Source organism: Plectropomus leopardus, chromosome 8, assembly GCF_026936395.1.
Source record: "Plectropomus leopardus strain MGB_pleo_1.0 chromosome 8, ASM2693639v1, whole genome shotgun sequence".
Lineage (NCBI taxonomy): Eukaryota > Metazoa > Chordata > Actinopteri > Perciformes > Serranidae > Plectropomus > Plectropomus leopardus.
This window is the reverse complement of record NC_142183.1, coordinates 36,211,580-36,229,591: the sequence shown is the minus strand read 5'-3', so window position 1 is coordinate 36,229,591 and position 18,012 is coordinate 36,211,580. Positions and strand designations below refer to the sequence as shown.

At 42.7% G+C, this 18,012-nt stretch overlaps 7 non-coding genes across 7 annotated transcripts; all 7 read left to right on the top strand.

Moving 5' to 3' along the window:
* Positions 1-10,088: 10,088 nt before the first annotated feature.
* On the top strand, positions 10,089-10,170 carry trnaf-aaa (transfer RNA phenylalanine (anticodon AAA)). The gene has a single exon. It is a non-coding gene; the product is annotated as a tRNA-Phe (tRNA).
* A 347-nt stretch (positions 10,171-10,517) lies between these two features.
* Positions 10,518-10,589, top strand: trnam-cau (transfer RNA methionine (anticodon CAU)). Its single transcript has one exon. It is a non-coding gene; the product is annotated as a tRNA-Met (tRNA).
* Positions 10,590-11,593: 1,004 nt separating this feature from the next.
* Positions 11,594-11,675, top strand: trnal-aag (transfer RNA leucine (anticodon AAG)). The gene has a single exon. It is a non-coding gene; the product is annotated as a tRNA-Leu (tRNA).
* A 682-nt stretch (positions 11,676-12,357) lies between these two features.
* Positions 12,358-12,429, top strand: trnam-cau (transfer RNA methionine (anticodon CAU)). The gene has a single exon. It is a non-coding gene; the product is annotated as a tRNA-Met (tRNA).
* A 1,356-nt stretch (positions 12,430-13,785) lies between these two features.
* Positions 13,786-13,867, top strand: trnal-uag (transfer RNA leucine (anticodon UAG)). Its single transcript has one exon. It is a non-coding gene; the product is annotated as a tRNA-Leu (tRNA).
* Positions 13,868-14,359: 492 nt separating this feature from the next.
* On the top strand, positions 14,360-14,441 carry trnaf-aaa (transfer RNA phenylalanine (anticodon AAA)). The gene has a single exon. It is a non-coding gene; the product is annotated as a tRNA-Phe (tRNA).
* A 1,410-nt stretch (positions 14,442-15,851) lies between these two features.
* On the top strand, positions 15,852-15,933 carry trnaf-aaa (transfer RNA phenylalanine (anticodon AAA)). Its single transcript has one exon. It is a non-coding gene; the product is annotated as a tRNA-Phe (tRNA).
* The last annotated feature ends 2,079 nt before the right edge of the window (positions 15,934-18,012 follow it).

Genomic DNA, 18,012 nt, shown 5'->3' with positions numbered 1-18,012 from the left:
AGAACAATTGCTTTTGCCTTTCTTCCTTACATCTTACAGAGCTTAGGCTTAATGTGTATGCAAGGATTGTTTTGTATTTATTACAAATGAAAATAATTTTTCCTTTTGGAAAATAATGTAGTTTACAGTGCATATACTTCTCTTTCAAGACAATAAGTTATTCATGTGTAGCAATTTGTTTTTCTTCTCCCACCTTCCTAAAGAATCAGAATATTCAGTGCCAAGGGCTTTGGCATGATTGTGAAGTGGATCTTTCTAACGCTGACCCTAAAACACCACACATCCATCAGATATCAACTCCAACATGTACCAGGTCAAGCAATGCCTTCTTTAAAGCAAGTCTCTTCTTCTGTTTCACAGTATGGTGTTGGGGTTTTTTCCAAATGTAAATTATATACCATGTTACTTTTACTGAATACTGTCATCATTATTATCACTCTTGTGTTCTCTACACAAATTGTCATTAAAAATGCTCACTTTTACACCAGTTTTGCTTGAAAAACACTTTTTAAAGATTTATTAATAATATATTTTAAATATTTTTTTAAACAACTATTTACTGTAAACACACAATATATTAATTGTTAGACCTACAAGACTACAAATGTAAAAAAAAAATCTATTCATTTCTTATAGAACTATTGGTAGTAGACAGAGTATAAAGAACAAAAAAAATTAAGATTTCAAACATAAATGTCAAACTATAAACAGCAAACACAAAAGAAATATTTAAAAACATACTATATATTATATTATTATAATATAAACATTTCAAATGTAAAGATTAAACTGTAGTTTAATAAATATAGTTCTAGTTTTCTGTGTTTAACAGTGAACACAGAATAAAATACATAGAAAAACATGTAAAAACTTACAAATAATATTAAGACTGCAGATGTAAATATTAAACTGTTAACAGTAAATACAGAATATATAAAACCCATAAATACAATAAAGATTTCAAGTAGAGAATAAGACATCAATACTTTGATATTTTAAACTATATACAATATTTCAAACTATTTACAATACTAGTAACTAGTATTTAAAAGTACTGATTATTTACATTTACTTTTTATAGCATTATTTATTATTTTTTCCTCATATCCTCCAACCATTGGGGTTTTGTTAGCGACTCAAAGTTGGGGCAATACACTCTTTCACTGTACTTGCTGTGTCCAGTTTCAGCGGAGTGATACTGGCCACACTTTTTACAGGTGTTTGCCTCAACAGTTCGCCTATATGGCCTCTTCGGATTGGCTGCAGCTTCCTCTGTGGTGGCAGGCTCACTGCGTTGTGGGATGATGTCCTGGAACACAGGAAGTACCACTGGGACGAGACATATAGACTTTGGGGTATAACAAAGGGTCCTGGTGCTGGGGGTGTGACAAATAAAGGTCCCTTTGACATGATTTGACGTCGCACAACAGAGGCTCTCTGTGCTCTCAGGAAACCATCAGCTGCAGTTTGTTTTCCTGCATCACCAGGTAGTTGCCAGTCACATGCTGCCTTATCTTGTGATAGTTCCTAAGGACCACCATGAATCGGCCCTTTTGCCTTTCGTCACTGGGCTTGGGTGAACATCACAGAGTCTGACAAAAATGTTCTCAACCAAGCGACAGCAGTCAGGCTATTGAGCAGATGTACTACTCACACCTAACATACAGCAGGTGGCGCTTTTCACACCACATATATTTGAGGGCTATTTCCGTGTTCTAAACCGTCCACTCAAAAGTCTCTCCTGGTGTCACCCTCATCCAGGTTATGCAACAGAGTGATGATGGTGCTAGCCTACTGGATCCTGAGACAGAGAGAGGTCTGATCCTGGAGCTCCACCAGGTACTGACCTAGTCTGTCCATGTGCTGGTAGCCGGGAATGTTTTGGTCATCAACAGCCTATGCAAATGAGGAAAACGTTTGGAAAATAATAATGTAAAACTTTCACTGACAATGACTTTATTTACGCATGATTGATCCAGTGGATTTAATAAAATTTGTTCAAGTATGTACTAAAAAATAATGAAGACCAGGCTCAATTCTATATGTCTATAGATTCTAAATTGATCACACTGACACTTACCATGGGTACCTCTTGATCTTGCACATCAGCTGGAGATTCAGGTGTGCAGTGATCTGGGGTGGATGTGTCAGAGGCAGGAGTCATTGTTGATGTGCTTGGAGCCTGGGTGGATCTACTGGGAGATATTGTGGATGTGCTTGCTGTCACTGCAGATGTGGCTGCGACCAGGGGAAAGCCATAGTGGATGGAATAGAAGAGCTGGGAGCCCTGAAGGACAAGCACTGTGGGGCTGCTGTGTCATCAGAGAAGCCCTTATCTTCCTTGATGTCTCCACATCATGCTCTTCAATTAATTGAGTTGAGTGAATTAATTGATTGCTCCAAGTCAGGGTGCATGTCCTGCAATGCCTGACTAGTCTGCTGGAACAGGTACTGTACTCTGATGAGCTCTCCTGAAACAATAGAGGTAAAGTTGATTTATTTATTTATTTATTATTATTTAGTTTTAGTTACAAAAGTCTGGACCTTTCCATTTCAAATGTACTTTTTCAAACACACAGATGCATGTCAGTACAAAAATATTAAAAACACAATACAAAGACAAGGCAGAAATGTAACAATCACAATTCAGAAATCCACAGTGCTCAAAATACACAAACAATAATTCCAGTGTTTCCAAAAACGAGAATTATTTCTTATGTCACTTTGAATAGGCTCACTACAAAAATTGATACCACATTGAGCACGTGCTCTGCCGCAAATTTTGCCTCTGATCCTCTATGATTTTAGCAGTCATTTTAAAACTCTTTTTAGATTTGAATTTAAAGTCATACTGTACACCATAACTTAAAAGACTCTGAACAGTTGCTGTAAGCCAGCCCATTAAGCTGAAAAAAGATATCAAAACTGAGCTGTATGTCTAATGTGTTCACAAATGCTTACCAGTGTACTGTGAGGCTGGGCAGAACTCTGCTATCATCTTCCTGTCACACAGCTTCTCAATTTTTGTTCAGGCAGTGAAGCAGGTCACCCGAGTAGCTGCGTAAAGCAGATGGTCCAGTAGACAGAGCAGCACTACCACAGTCCTGGTTCCACCTCTGTAGTCCCTCCAGCCGGTATACCTGAAAGTTCAGGCTGTTGGCACTCGTCCCTAGAGGTACATTATTAAATACTAAATTAAGAAATATTCTTTGACTGTTTAACACATTAATCAACATGTCTGACTGACACAAACCTGGTATGAACCGTTTCAGGTGTAAATGAAAAGACTCCAAGGATGCAGAGCCTCTGGCACATCTGTAGGTAGGTAGCCGCACACCTCCCTTTGTGAGCTCCCCTGTTTTGCAGTAAAGAGCAACACTTGGTGGGTCCTGAATGCACTTGATGTGCTTTCTCTGGACATGCATGATGTGCTTCATCGTCTCCTTGTCAAACAGGGGAACTCCAAGGGAGTCGTTGCCACGGTCCCCCCTTAGCCCCTGCAGCAGTTACTCAGAAGCTGAGTGGTGGTCTCTTCACCACAGGTCCTCCTCCAGCAATGGAGAGCCAGATTCTCTCTGGACAGCCGCTTGCTGATGTCGTCATCGGTCAGAGAAGACAGAACCTTGGAAAGGAGCTGTTGCCTTTTTGCTTCGCAAAACAAGTCAAGTCAAGTCAAGTCAGTTTTATTTATATAGCCCATTATCACAAAACATGGTTTGCCTCAGAGGGCTTTACAGTGTACGACATCCCTCTGCCCTTAGACCCTCACATCACCCAAGGAAAAACTCCCCAAAAAGAACCCCTGCAACGGGGAAAAAAAAGAGGAAGAAACCTCAGGAAGAGCGGTAGAGGATAGTGAGGGATCCCTCTTCCAGGACGGACAGACGAGCAATAGATGTCGTAAATAGCAAATGAAATACAATCATGGCAAAAAAGGAAAGAGAAAGAGAGAGGGGAGAGGGGAGAGAGGAGGGGGAGAGGGGCACATCAATAATAGAAACAGATGCATGTCATATTACAATAATGGTAGGTGTGAAATTAGTAATTGCTCTCTATGATGATGTTGATAGAGATGATAACAGTCTCGTGCATATGTGAAAGGGAGTTGTCCAAAGGGTTAGGGTTAGGGTTAGGGATCAGGGCGAGCGGGGGGCACAGAATAAAACAGAGCTACATCAGCTGCATCCCACTAAAACACACACGCCAATAGGTGAGACATAAAGAGTGGGTACAGCTGAAGAGCATCTGTTGTGCATCCCAGGGCAATTCGGCACATGAATTGCTAGATATCCAGCCTTACCGTGCGTACCCACCAAACGCGATAAAAATTATTTCATCGCGCCTCAAATGAAATCGCGTCGCGCCGGACGCTCCAGTTTTGACGCTCGTACAAAAACCCCAAAATGGGACTCGACGCGCGACAAAATCGCGCCGCGCGTTGAGCCCGCCCAAACAACAACATTTCTTCCGCCATTTCATTCTCTCATGACGATCGCTGCACTGCACCTGCTCTGGAGAAGTTCCCAGCGTCGTCTGCGGGCTAGGCGCCGACGTCGGTTCTGGGTGCATGCTACCCTACGGAGGCGGCGTGAGCTCGGCGAGTTCCACCGTCTCCTGCAACAAGGGACAGGAACTGTCGTACAGCTCTGGGTGAGCGGTGACGGCGACGATAAGCTGCTCCTCCATTGTTTCTGGCGGTTTGATTAGATTTTGCGAGAGAACACCAGGACGTCCATACGTCAGCACGTCGATGACGATCTCAACGCTGATAGGCTGTCGCGGCGCGTCTTCACGCGACGACGCCGCAAAAGTTCAATTATTTCAACTCGAGTGTTGGACGCGACGCGAATTTCGTGTCCAACGCGTCCAACGCGTCCAACGCGCCGCGAATTTCGCGTCCAACACGTCCAACGCGCCGCGCAATCGCGTCCATCACGTCGCCCGGCAAAATGAGGCGTCAAATCGCGTCTTTGCATTGACTTTGTATGTAATCTTGAGGCGCGATCATTTTTAATCGCGTTTGGTGGGTACGCACCGTTACGGTCAAGTTTGGCCACCCGCTGAATCTGGCCTCCAGTTTGGTCTCCCCTGCCTCAGAGCAGCAGCCACAGTCCACATACAGTGCAACAGGGGGCTCCACACCAGCCTGCTGGTACCTCTTTACCAGGCCTGCTGCCATAATGTCCAGGCCAGCTCCCTCCTGAGCAGTCAGCACACTGATCAAAATCTGACCATTCTCATTTCCCACAGACGTGAGCCAGAGTGCTTTCCACTTTGCTGTCCCAGCAAGCTTCCTAGTGATCTGAAACACAAAAACATAAATGACCTCTGTGAACATGAGTTAGAAATACTGAAATACAGGCAGTAGTTAATAATATTAGTAGCCCATTTTGAAGTTTTAAAAAAAGTTTAACCTTTTTGATTGAATCCATTTTTAGAATGGTGACAGCAGGCTCTGGAGGCTCAGGGATGGTTCAGATGGTGTTCAGATGGTGTTTGGGGTATAACAAAGGGTCCTGGTGCTGGGGGTGTGACAAATAAAGGTCCCTTTGACATGATTTGACGTCGCACAACAGAGGCTCTCTGTGCTCTCAGGAAACCATCAGCTGCAGTTTGTTTTCCTGCATCACCAGGTAGTTGCCAGTCACATGCTGCCTTATCTTGTGATAGTTCCTAAGGACCACCATGAGGACCACAACATAGATCACCCAGATGTCACACGCGAACCTTGGTCGAAGACAGATATTTCAGTAAGAATGTTTAACATAATTCCATTTGACAATGCAGGAGAGAAGAGATTTTACTCACTTTTGTGTGAGGATGAACCTAAATTTGGATCTGTGAGCCAAGTCCAGTTGCTTCAGGACAGTCTGGCTCCAGGACACATGGGTGGATGTACATCTGGTGCTGACAAGAGTCTCTGTCACCATATTCTAGATCCTATCCACATCCGCCGTGTTCTCTTGTGCAGCCCCGCTCCTGCGAGTTGGTGCTGATCACAGGCAGGACCAACTCACAGGACAGACCACCTTTATTTTCCACAACTTGTAGGGCATCCATACAAGTGGGTTGGCAGAAAAACAGTCTGGAGCAGGAGCCTGGTGGTAAATGTTGCTGGGGTGCGGTGGAAAGTACAGAGCTTCAGGTTGTCTTTAAGCTCCAGTTTTCCCTTGGGCCCCACCTTCAGCACTGTCTTCAAAATCCATTTGGGGTCTTCAGGTGGCAAGCTCTCTGACCATAAAAGGGGCAGCTGAGTTGCTGAAGCTTCAGGGGTCTCTGTCCTGGACTCAGCAGTCTTTGCAAAAACAAAAATCTGAATAAACATTTGTAATACAGCTAAAAGACAACGCAGTATGAACTTTTGTTAAATTACTTACCGACACAGTAGCACTAACTGCTGCGGGACTGACGACAGGCACTGAAGCTTGGGCAACATGAAACACTATTATTTAGCATTAAAGTGTCACTTCTGTCATGAGTAGCTTGTAGCAGTCTTAATAATCTATCTAAATGAACTGTACTTGTATAGCGCTTTTCTAGTCTTATTGACCACTCAAAGTGCTTTCATACTACTTTGTCACAGTCACCCATTCATACACACATACACGCAGTGTTGGCTGAGGTTACTGTACAAGGTGCCCCCTGCTATTCAGTAATCATTCACATACTCACACTCTGATGAAGCGGCATGGGGAGCAATTTGGGATTCAATATCTAGCCCAAGGATACTGCGACATGTTGTCTGGAGGAGCTGGGGATTGAACCACTGACCTTCCGATTAGAGGACATTCCGCTCTACCTCTGAGCCACTAATGCTTCCTTCAGTAGGGTTGGTGTCTTGGGTCTGCAAAACATTCAGTTTAAGTAATTTTTATTATTAACCTAATTTCATTAGTCACTGTTTGATCTCTATTTACCTCTGATTCTCTTGTGGGCCTGGCTTTATTAAGATTTGGCTTTGCAGCAGCAAGATAAGCACCACCAAATCTTGGTTTGGTAAACTGAAAGGCAATAAAGCAAAGAGCAGTGATATGAGAGGATGATATTGTCAATCAATAAAGGATCAAAATGTCAAATATTCATGCTCAATTGATGAGTGTCAATAACTATCTAAATACCACTGACAAATTCAATGATGGCAGCATATTTCCTCTGGCTCGCTGCACTTGTCCCAGTGTTGCTCTCTGCTGCCCTAGAGCCCTCTAGGCAAAGCCCAATGCTGCAGCCTGTTGTCCTGATGTGGTGAGTCCTTGGATTGGACCAACAGCTGCAGTCTGCTGTCCTGAGGTTCCCGAGACTGTAACAACAGCTGCAGCTTGCTGTCCTGTGGGCCTCTGAACCACACTTGCTCCTGTTGGCTGTAGTTCCGTGACAGAGTAGGTAAATCAAAAATGAATTTTTGTAAAACTATGCAAACATACACAGAATGTTAATTGACTGGTGTTACCTTTTAGGTGTGGAATCCACACACGCACTGCCTCACTTGGCCAAACAAGGATGCTTGTCCACGTGTCTGCATTGGACATTTTCATCTAAAAATAATAATTGTATATATGATAAATGAAACACGAATCACATCAATTTTTTGTGTCGTCAGGATGTAAATGATTTGCTTATTACGTGTTTATAACTCATAGGAGCTGTTGTGGAGAAACACTGGACTTGACTTAGACAACAGGAAAACAAATGAACTAAAAACAAACCAAAACATTAATATTGTACAATAATGAGGTAAATCAAAGTATTGAAGGAAATTAACCAACAGAACACACACATTGTGGCTGCTGTACAAAAGGATAAGAAAAAAAAACATAGAGACTGTTTTCTCCTCCCTGGCTCGGGTGGGTCTCTTTATGGAGACTTTGGACAGGAGCCTAAGCATTTATTGTATTTTATAGAAGATCTAATGAGTAAAATGTATATTGAGAATTAATCATAATTAATACAATATATTACAGCATTCATACACTCGTACCGTTTGATATAGCTCATACCACCTCTTCTGCCTGGGAGCTGGCGTGTTGCCTTCACTTGTGGGCCAGGCCTCAGTGCTGGCAAACTTCGGCAGACGAGACATCCATTCTGAGTCACTCACTGCCTTGTGGGATTTTGATTTTGAGGAGGTTGCCTTTGAATCAAAATCAGAATCACCTTAATTAATCAGAAATGTCTTACAGTACATACACATAATGGACAGCAAAGAACAACAAAGCTGGACAAATAAAGGTATAGAACAGTCATGACTACTATGATAAATCATGTAAAAGAATAGAGGTTTATATAAATGTTTTTTTATAAGCTTATATAAAAAGCATCAATGACTGTCAATAAAAACAGAACAGATAAACTGTCAATGTACAATGTAACTGTTCTGTTAGTTCTAAACTATACAATTAGTGTAAGAAATACAATAAATATAGACTGGATATGCATGGACTGGATTTTAATGTGAAGTATTTGCATGTGTAGATGTCTTTATACTGTACATAAATCATGCAGGATTTATATTGACATTGACAGATGATATCCACGGTAAAATTATAGTCTGTAATAGATAGATAGAACACCATTACCACTGACCAGATGTAATACTGTAACTGTACAAAGCAAATTTATGTGATTGTGTGACGTAAAATACTAAATGAATACCATGAAATGATAATATAGGTGAAAATTAATAAATTGTGTCATCTGACCCATTTTAGACATCAGCTATTACAGTGTAAGGTAAGCTAACTATCTAAGCATAAACATCGTAGTGTAATTTATACGAAATGCTAGCGTTACATTACATTATCACATTATATTCATATGAAAATGACGAATTTGTACAGTTTTAGGTGTGATTTAATATATTGGGTAGAAAGATTCTGTTTCACGGTCAAAACAACAATGTTCCTCGAAACACTGTATTGATCGGCTGTTCGCTAACGGGACAGGGTGTTGTTTACAACGTAACTTGGCCTAAAACATTGATATGAAACCACATTTAACTTGTTAAATTATTTCGATACACAAAGTTATGTCATAAACAGAACTGTAGCAAATGTATAAATACTCACCATATTGCTCGAGTTGACATAAATGACAACTTTATCGCTTACGCTGCCTCTGGGCTTGCTTCTCTATCAATCGACCTTACGCCCTTCCGCCAAATGTTGGAGCTAGGAAGATGATTGGTCGAAGAATGTTGGACCTGGAAACGTAATTGTTTGGAGAATGTTGGACCTGGGAAGGCGATTGGCCTTGAATATTGGAGACGTGACATGTTTCCTATTGGCTAACATTTCTGAATGTTGAACAGGTGGAGAGCGGCTGCTGTCTCTATCCTCTCCATCCGTCCATATTCTGCAGGGTTTTCAGATGACTAAACATCCTTGGTGACCAGTCTGTGAAAAAAATGTGATTCCTGCCTTATGGTAAATGCTCTATGTTGAGACTGGTAAGCTTCAAAAATCTTGGTTCCCACAAGTTCCCAGAGATTCCCATAACACAGTGCCACATATTTTTAAGCCCCTGGATCAGCACCCTTGAGCAGAGTAGCGCTGCGGAAGCATGCTGAGCCATAACCCAGAGGTTGATGGATTGAAGCCATCCTTTGTTAACTGTGAATGCTGTGGAGCAGAAGGGTGTCTTTCTCCCTGTCAGGCTATCAGGTGATGCAGCATTCATTGTCACAAGAGTTAAAGTAAGCCTTGTCCCTTTGTTGTGATGATGGACATGTTAAAACTTATGAGGGACTTGGGAAAATCACTAGAAAGACAGTCTAGAGTCTAAGTCTAAAGTAATTTGGAGTGTCAAACTACATTGCACAGTCACCGTGGTGGAAAGAAGAAATATAAAGAAAGAAATGAAAACTACACCCCCTCTACTTCTCCATTGCATTCACAGTCTCCAAGTGAAGTGATACTTTGCAGACACTTGTGATTCACACAAGGTCAAGTGTTAAATGTTGTTATCAAGGCTGATGATTTAAAGGTATTTAGCTAGTGGCACTGTTGAAGGAGCAATAATCATCGCTAGTTGACCAACTTGTCTAAAATTTGTCAAGCACCACAATCAGCAAAGAAGGAGGAGTCTGCTGATAAGGTAGTGTGGCCGGGTGGTCTAAGGCGCTGGATTAAAGTTCCAGTCTCTATGGAGGCGTGGGTTTAAATCCCACCACTGCCATTTGTGCCAATGTGCCAGCACGGATAGGTAACTTTGTACACAGTAAATGCTTTGACTCAGCTGGATGTCTCTACCCTCTCCATCCATCAACATGCTGCAAGGTTTTCAGATGACTAAACATCCTTGGCGACCAGTGTGTGAGAAAATGTGATTCCTCCCTTGGGCTAAGGCGGACAACGCCAAGGCTCTTTTTGGGCATTGGCAAGAAAACTTTAAAGGTCCACCAAATGCTCTACATTGAGACTGGTAAGCTCCCAAAATCTTGGTTCCCACAAGTTCCCAAAAATTCCCACAACATAGTGCCACATATTTCCAGGCCCCTCGGCCTGGATTGATGAGCACAGCAGAGCAGAGTGGCGCAGCGGAAGCGTGCTGGGCCCATAACCCAGAGGTCGATGGATCGAAACCATCCTCTGCTAATTGTGAACCCTTTGGAGGAGCTGGATGTCTCTGTCCCTGCCATACTCTCAGATGATGTAGGATTCATTGTCACAAGTATCTAATGTAAGTCTTGTCCCTTTGTTCAGAAGAGGGACATGTTTCAACTTATTCAGGGAATTGGGAAAATCACTGCAAAGAAAGTCAAAACAAGATGTCCACAAGATCTGCACGTACATCCCCTTTGCTTCTCCGTTGCATCCACAGTCACTGAGCGAAGTGACACTTTGCAGACACGTGAGATTCACACAAGGTCAAGTGTTAAATGTTGCTGTCAAAGCTGATTATTTGAAGGTGTTTAGATGGCAGCACTGTTGAAAGAGCAATAATCATTGCCAGTTGACAAATTTGTCTAAAATTTGTCAAGCACAAGGATCAGCACACCAGGAGGGATCCTTTTAAATGAGGTATTGTGGCCGAGTGGTCTTAGTCGCTGGATTTAGGCTCCAGTCTCTATGGAGGCGTGGATTCAAATCCCATCACTGCCATCATTGTGGCAGGACTTGTCTTCAAAAATCTTGTAAGGAAAAAACAATCCTGTTTTCCATAGTTCCTCTCATGTTGAGGTGTGCACTCACAATCAACTCATTGTATCTGCTGCAGAGCAAGTAATTTCAATGCATGCCTTCATCCACGCTCCCCTTGCCATCTTTCAAATGACCGAGCATTCATTGCCATTAGTGTTTGTGGGTTGTCTTCTGTCTACATTGAAAAAGTAGACATGTTTAAGAGTAAACGAGCAAAACTGGAAAAGGGGGTAACAAGAAGGTCTACTGAATGATCATCTTTCCAACTACTGCACTGGTTAACAGTGTTTCACAAAGGTTCCCAAGGATTCACACAACATTGAACCAAACTTGCTTGGACCATGCTTGGTATTTAGATGGTAGCGCTGCTGAAGGAGCAAAAATCATTGCCAGTTGATCAACTTGTCTAAGATTTGTCAAGCACCACGATCAGCAAAGAAGGAGGAGCCTGTTGATAAGGTAGTGTGGCCGAGTGGTCTAAGGCGCTGGATTAAGGTTCCAGTCTCTATGGAGGCGTGGGTTCAAATCCCACCACTGCCATTTGACAATGTGCAAGCAGGACAAACCAACCCAGAGACATCGTTAGTGACAAGACAAGTGTGGGAGAAATAATGTGACTGCTACCCTTGGCTGAAGCAGACAACCTCAAGTTGGCAGGAAAACTTGAAAGACTTACTGTCAAAGCTGATTATTTGAAGGTATTTAGATGGCAGCACTGTTGAAGGAGCAATAATCAATGCCCGTTGAGAAACTTGTCTCAATTTTGTCAAGCACCACGATCAGCAAAGAAGGAGGAACCTGTTGATAAGGTAGTGTGGCCGAGTGGTCTAAGGCGCTGGAGTAAGGCTTCAGTCTCTTTGGAGGTAAGTGATCTAATACTACCACTGCCATTTGACAATATGCTAGGACGAGTAAGTAACTTTGTAAACAGTAAATGCCTTGACTAAGCCGGATGTCTCTATCCTCTCCATCCATCTACATGCTGCAAGGTTTTCAGATGACTTAACATCCTTTGTGACCAGTCTGAGATAAAATGTGATTCCCCCTTTGGCTTAAGTGGACAACCTCAAGGACCTTTTTTGGAATAGGGGGAAAAACTTGAAAGGGTCACCAAATGCTCTATGTTGAGACTGGTAAGCTTCCAAAATCTTAGTTACCACAAGTTCCAACAGATTCCCGCGAAACTGCCATATATTTTCAAACCCCTCGATCTGAAGCATTGAGCAGAGTGGCGCAGCGGAAGCGTGCTGGGCCCATAACCCAGAGGTCGATGGATCGAAACCATCCTCTGCTATCTGTGAATCGTTTGGAGCTGAAGGATGTCTCTGTTCCAGCCATGCTATCAGATGATGCAGCCTTCATTGTGACAGGTGTCTGGAGTAGGTCTTGGCCCCTTGTTGCAAAGACAGACATGTTTAAACTTATTGAGGGAATTGGGAAACTCACGAGAAATAAAGTCAAAACAAGATGCGCACAAGTTCTGAATGTAAATCCCTTGTACTTCTCCATTGCGTCCACAATCACTGAGCAAAGTGCTACTTTGCAGACACTTGGGATTCACACAGCGTCAACTGTTAAATGTTGCTAAAAAACAACAACGCTGTTCTCCATAGTTCCTCTCATGTTGAGGTGTGCCCTCATCATCAACTCATTGTATCTACTGCACAGTAAGTAAGTTCAATGCTTGCCTTCATCAGCTCCCCCTTGCCATATTTCAAATGACTATGCATTCATTGCCTTAAGTGTTTGTGGGTTGTCTTCTGTCTACATTGTAAAAGTGGACATGTTCAAGATTAAAGAAATAAGTTTGGACAATCACTGAAAAATGGGGTAACAAGAAGGTCCAGTGAACGATTATCTTTTCAACTACTGCACTGGTTAACCATGTTTTACAAAGGTTCCTAAGGATTCACACAATACTGAACCAAACTCACTTGGACCATAACTGGGATTTGGTGGATCAAAAGCATAGATGTTGAAGGCCATGAATTTCAAGGGAAAGCCGAGTGGCACAGCGAAAGCGTGCTGGGCCCCTAACCCACAGGTCGATGGATCTAAACTGTCCTTTTCTAACTGTGAATCCTATAGAGCAGAAGGAGGTCTCCGTTACAGGGGTTCTTTTTTCTGGGGTTTTTCCGTGTGTGATGTGAGGGTCTAAGGGCAGAAGGATGTTGCACACTGTAAAGCCCTCTGAGGCAAACCATGTATTGTGATAATGGGCTCTATAAATAAAATTGATACGACTTGACTTGACTCTGTACTGGCCATGCTATCAGATGATGCAGCATTCATTGTCACAAGTGTCTAAAGTAAGTCTTGTCCTTTTGTTGCGAAGATGGACATGTCACAACTTCTTGAGAGAGTTGGGAACATGACTACAAATAAAGTCAAAACAAGATATCCACAAGATTTGGATGTAAATCCCTTTGCTTCTCCGTTGCATCCACAGTCACCGAAAGTGACACTTTGCAGACACTTGTGATTCACACAAGGTCAAGTGTTAAATGTTGCTGTCAAAGCTGATTATTTGAAGGTATTTAGATGGCAGCACTGTTGAGGGAGCAATAATCATTGCCAGTTGACAATCTTGTCTAAAATTTGTCAAGCACCACACCACAATCAGCACACCAGGAGGTATCCTTACATCTGAGGTAGTGTGGCCGAGTGGTCTAAGGCGCTGGATTTAGGCTCCAGTCTCTATGGAGGCGTGGGTTCAAATCCCATCACTGCCATCATTTCAGGACTTGCCTTCACAACTGTCGTATGGAAAAAGCAATCCTGTTTTCCGTAGTTCCTCTCATGTTTAGGTGTGCGCTCACAATCGACTCATTGTGTCTACTGCAAGTGAGTTCAACGCTTGCCTTCATCCTTGCCATCTTTCAAATGACTGAGCATTCATTGCCGTTAGTGTTTATGGGTTGTCTTCTGTCTACACTGAAAAAGTAGACATGTTGAAGATTAAACGAGCAAACTTTGACAATCACTGGAAAAGGGGGTAACAAGAAGTTCCACGATTATCTTTCCAACGACTGCACTGGTTAACTGTGTTTCACAAAGGTTCCCAAGGATTCATACAACATTGAACCAAACTTGCTTGGAACAAGTTTGGTAAAGGTATTTATCTAGTGGCACTGTTGAAGGAGCAATAATCATCGCTAGTTGACCAACTTGTCTAAAATTTGTCAAGCACCACAATCAGCAAAGAAGGAGGAGCCTGTTGATAAGGTAGTGTGGCCGGGTGGTCTAAGGCGCTGGATTAAAGTTCCAGTCTCTATGGAGGCGTGGGTTTAAATCCCACCACTGCCATTTGACAATGTGCCAGCATGGATAAGTAACTTTGTACACAGTAAATGCTTTGACTCAGCTGGATGTCTCTATCCTCTCCATCCATCAACATGCTGCAAGGTTTTCAGATGACTAAACATCCTTGGCGACCAGTGTGTGAGAAAATGTGATTCCTCCTTAAAGCGGACAACGTCCAAGGCTCTTTTGGGCATTGGCAAGAAAACTTTAAAGGTCCACCAAATGCTCTACATTGAGACTGGTAAGCTCCCAAAATCTCACAAGTTCCCAAAAATTCCCACAACATAGTGCCACATATTTCCAGGCCCCTCGGCCTGGATTGATGAGCACAGCAGAGCAGAGTGGCGCAGGAAGGCGTGCTGGGCCCATAACCCAGAGGTCGATGGATCGAAACCATCCTCTGCTAATTGTGAACCCTTTGGAGGAGCTGGATGTCTCTGTCCCTGCCATACTCTCAGATGATGTAGGATTCATTGTCAAAAGTATCTAATGTAAGTCTGTTAATGTAAGAATGTTACAACTTATTCAGGGAATTGGGAAAATCATTGCAAAGAAAGTCAAAACAAGATGTCCACAAGATCTGCATGTACATCCCTTTGCGTCTCCACTGCACCCACAGTCACAGAGCGAAGTGAAACTTTGCAGATACTTGTGATTCACACAAGGTCAGGTGTTAAATGTTGCTGTTAAGGCTGATTATTTGATGGTATTTAGATGGCAGCACTGTTGAAGGAGCAATAATCATTGCCAGTTAAGCAACTTGTCTAAAATTTGTCAAGCACCAGGATCAGCACAGCAGGAGGAATCATTTTAAATGAGGTAGTGTGGCCAAGTGGTCTAAGGTGCTGGATTTAAGCTCCTGTTTCTATAGAGGCGTGGGTTCAACCCACCCCCACCCCCAAACCCCACTGTGATTATTTCAGGACTTGTCTTCAAAAATCTTGTAAGGAAAAAACAATCCTGTTTTCCATAGTTCCTCTCATGTTGAGGTGTGCACTCACAATCAACTCATTGTATCTGCTGCACAGCAAGTAATTTCAATGCATGCCTTCATCCACGCTCCCCTTGCCATCTTTCAAATGACCGAGCATTCATTGCCATTAGTGTTTGTGGTAAGTCTTGTCCCTGTCTACATTGAAAAAGTAGACATGTTATTGAGAGTAGAAACAAAAGTTAACAAGAAGGTTCTGAATGATCATCTGCCTCTCCACTGCACTGGTTAACAGTGTTTCACAAAAGTGATACTTTGCAGACACTTGTAATTCACACAACAAGTGTTAAATGTTGTTATGGACCATGCTTGGTATTTAGATGGTAGCGCTGCTGAAGGAGCAAAAATCATTGCCAGTTGATCAACTTGTCTAAGATTTGTCAAGCACCACAATCAGCAAAGAAGGAGGAGCCTGTTGATAAGGTAGTGTGGCCGGGTGGTCTAAGGCGCTGGATTAAAGTTCCAGTCTCTATGGAGGCATGGGTTTAAATCCCACCACTGCCATTTGACAATGTGCAAGCAGGACAAACCAACCCAGAGACATCGTTAGTGACAAGACAAGTGTGGGAGAAATAATGTGACTGCTACCCTTTGCTGAAGTGGACAACCTCAAGTTGGCAGGAAAACTTGAAAGACTTACTGTCAAAGCTGATTATTTGAAGGTATTTAGATGGCAGCACTGTTGAAGGAGCAATAATCATTGCCCGTTGAGAAACTTGTCTCAATTTTGTCAAGCACCACAATCGGCACAGAAGGAGGGGCCTGATAATAAGGCAGTGTGGCTGAATGGTCGAGGGCGCTGGAGTAAGGCTTCAGTCTCTTTGGAGGTAAGTGATCTAATACTACCACTGCCATTTGACAATATGCTAGGACGAGTAAGGAACTTTGTAAACAGTAAATGCCTTGACTAAGCCGGATGTCTCTATCCTCTCCATCCATCTACATGCTGCAAGGTTTTCAGATGACTTAACATCCTTTGTGACCAGTCTGAGATAAAATGTGAATCCCCCTTTGGCTTAAGTGGACAACCTCAAGGACCTTTTTTGGAATGGGGGAAAAACTTGAAAGGGTCACCAAATGCTCTATGTTGAGACTGGTAAGCTTCCAAAATCTTAGTTACCACAAGTTCCAACAGATTCCCGCGAAACTGCCATTGATTTTCAAACCCCTCGATCTGAAGCGCTGAGCAGAGTGGCGCAGCCAGGCGTGCTGGGCCCATAACCCAGAGGTCGATGGATCGAAACCATCCTCTGCTATCTGTGAATCGCTTTGGAGCCGAAGGATGTCTCTGTTCCAGCCATGCTATCAGATGATGCAGCCTTCATTGTGACAGGTGTCTGGAGTAGGTCTTGGCCCCTTGTTGCAAAGACAAACATGTTTAAACTTATTGAGGGAATTGGGAAACTCACGAGAAATAAGGTCAAAACAAGATGCACACAAGTTCTGAATGTAAATCCCTTGTACTTCTCCATTGCGTCCACAATCACTGAGCAAAGTGCTACTTTGCAGACACTTGGGATTCACACAGCGTCAACTGTTAAATGTTGCTAAAAAACAACAACGCTGTTCTCCATAGTTCCTCTCATGTTGAGGTGTGCCCTCATCATCAACTCATTGTATCTACTGCACAGTAAGTAAGTTCAATGCTTGCCTTCATCAGCTCCCCCTTGCCATATTTCAAATGACTATGCATTCATTGCCTTAAGTGTTTGTGGGTTGTCTTCTGTCTACATTGTAAAAGTGGACATGTTCAAGATTAAAGAAATAAGTTTGGACAATCACTGAAAAATGGGGTAACAAGAAGGTCCAGTGAACGATTATCTTTTCAACTACTGCACTGGTTAACCATGTTTTACAAAGGTTCCTAAGGATTCACACAATACTGAACCAAACTCACTTGGACCATAACTGGGATTTGGTGGATCAAAAGCATAGATGTTGAAGGCCATGAATTTCAAGGGAAAGCCGAGTGGCACAGCGAAAGCATGCTGGGCCCCTAACCCACAGGTCGATGGATCTAAACTGTCCTTTTCTAACTGTGAATCCTATAGAGCAGAAGGAGGTCTCCGTTACAGGGGTTCTTTTTTCTGGGGTTTTTCCGTGTGTGATGTGAGGGTCTAAGGGCAGAAGGATGTTGCACACTGTAAAGCCCTCTGAGGCAAACCATGTATTGTGATAATGGGCTCTATAAATAAAATTGATACGACTTGACGCTGTACTGGCCATGCTATCAGATGATGCAGCATTCATTGTCACAAGTGTCTAAAGTAAGTCTTGTCCCTTTGTTGCGAAGATGGACATGTCACATCTTCTTGAGAGAGTTGGGAACATGACTACAAATAAAGTCAAAACAAGATATCCACAAGATTTGGATGTAAATCCCCTTTGCTTCTCCGTTGCATCCACAGTCACCGAGCGAAGTGACACTTTGCAGACACTTGTGATTCACACAAGGTCAAGTGTTAAATGTTGCTGTCAAAGCTGATTATTTGAAGGTATTTAGATGGCAGCACTGTTGAGGGAGCAATAATCATTGCCAGTTGACAATCTTGTCTAAAATTTGTCAAGCACCACACCACAATC